This window comes from Callorhinus ursinus, unplaced genomic scaffold, assembly GCF_003265705.2.
Source record: "Callorhinus ursinus isolate GAN/ISIS: 27379988/994484 unplaced genomic scaffold, GSC_fseal_2.0 scaffold1102, whole genome shotgun sequence".
NCBI lineage: Eukaryota > Metazoa > Chordata > Mammalia > Carnivora > Otariidae > Callorhinus > Callorhinus ursinus.
In genome coordinates this window covers 11,085-13,282 of record NW_027398157.1, presented here as the reverse complement: position 1 = coordinate 13,282, position 2,198 = coordinate 11,085, and positions in this window count along the sequence as shown.

The following is a 2,198-nucleotide window of genomic DNA, read 5'->3' as shown; positions in this document are numbered from 1 at the left end:
TATACCCTAAATCTCTAGGGTATGGCTTTGTTCTAGTCTTCTGCATGATCACATTTTCTCCCCTTTTTTTCTCTTTTTTCTTTTTTTTAAATCCTCTCCTTTCTTTTTTCAAACAACTTCTTATCTTATCAATTCCTTTTATAAATTTTTTATAATTTTCATCTTAACAGTCATATTCCATCCCTTCATCGTATCAACCCTTATTTTTGTACATATATGTTTTTCTTTCTTTGAAATTTTGGGAGGCACTTTCTTCTAACAGACCAAAATACACCCAAAATCTAGTGTGTGGCACTGATCTATGCACCAGCCTGATCATATTTGATCATATTGTGTTTTGTTTTGTTTTGTTCTGTTTTTCTTTGTTTTTATCTTTTTCTTCTTTCTTTCCCTTTCTTTTCCCCTTGTTTCAGATCTTTTCTAATATGTTTAGAGTATATTTTCTGGCGACATTGTTACCCTGTTAGCATTTTGTTCTCTCATTCATCTATTCTCCTCTGGACAAAATGACAAGACGGAAAAAAAATCACCTCAACAAAAAGAACAAGAGGTAGCATCGACTGACAGGGACCTACTCAATATGGACATTAGTATGATGTTGGACCTAGAGTTCAGAATCATGATTTTATATCTACTAGCTGGGCTTGAAAAAAGCATGGAAGTTATTAGAGAAACCCTTTCTGGAGAAATAAAAGAACTAAAATCTAAACAAGTCAAAATCAAAATCAAAAAGGCTATTAATCAAATAGGTGCAATCAAAAATGGGGGCGCTAACTGCTAGGATAAATGAGGCAGAAGAGAGAATCAGTGATATAGAAGACCAAATGATGGAAAATAAAGAAGCTGAGAAAAAGAGAGATAAACAACTACTGGTTCACGAGGGCAGAATTCGAGAGATAAGCGATACCATAAGATGAAACAACATTAGAATAATTGGGATCCCAGAAGAAGAAGAGAGAGAGGGGCAGAAGATATATTGGAGCAAAATATAACAGAGAACTTCCCTCATGTGGGGAAGGAAACAGGCATCAAAATCCAGGAGGCACAGAGAACCCTTCTCAAAATCAATAAAAATAGGTCAAAACCCCAACATCTAATAGTAAAACTTACGAGTCTCAGAGACAAAGAGAAAATTCTGAAAGCAGCTGGGGAGAAGAGATCTGTAACCTACAATGGTAGAAACATTAGATTGGCAACAGACCTATCCACAGAGACCTGGTAGGCCAGAAAGGACTGGCATGCTATCTTCAGAGCACTAAACGAGAAAAATATGCAGCCAAGAATACTATATCCAGCTAGGTTGTCATTGAAAATAGAAGGAGAGATAAAAAGCTTCCAGGACAAACAAAAACTAAAGGAATTTGCAAACAGGAAACTACCCCTCCAAGAAATATTGAAAGGGGTCCTCTTAGCAAAGAGAGAGCCTAAAAGCAGCATAGATCAGAAAGGAACACAGACAATATACAGTCACAGTCACCTTACAGGCAATACAATGGCACTAAATTCATATCTTTCAATAGTTACCCTGAATGTAAATGGGCTCAATGCCCCAATCAAAAGACACAGGCTATCAGATTGGATTAAAAAACAAGACCCATCGATATGCTGTCTGCAAGAGACTCATTTTAGACCCAAAGACACCCCCAGATTGAAAGTGAGGGGGTGGAAAACCATTTACCATGCTAATGGACATCAAAAGAAAACTGGGGTGGCAATCCTTATATCAGACAAATTAGATTTTAAACCAAAGACTGTGATAAGAAATGAGGAAGGACACTATATCTTACTTAAAGGGTCTATCCAACAAGAAGATCTAACAATTGTCAATATCTATGCCCCTAACATGGGAGCAGACAATTATATAAGCCAATTAATACCAAAGCAAAGAAACACATCGACAATAATACAATAATAGTGGGGGACTTTAACACCCCACTCACTGAAATGGACAGATCATCTAAGCAAAAGATGAAAAGGAAATAAAAACTTTAAATGACACACTGGACCAAATGGACTTCACAGACATATTCAGAACATTCCATCCCAAAGCAACGGAATACACATTCTTCTCTAGTGCCCATGGAACAGTCTCCAGAATAGATCACATCCTAGGTCACAAATCAGGTCTCCACCGATACCAAAAGATTGGGATTATTCCCTGCATCTTTTCAGACCACAATGCTTTGAAACTAGAACTC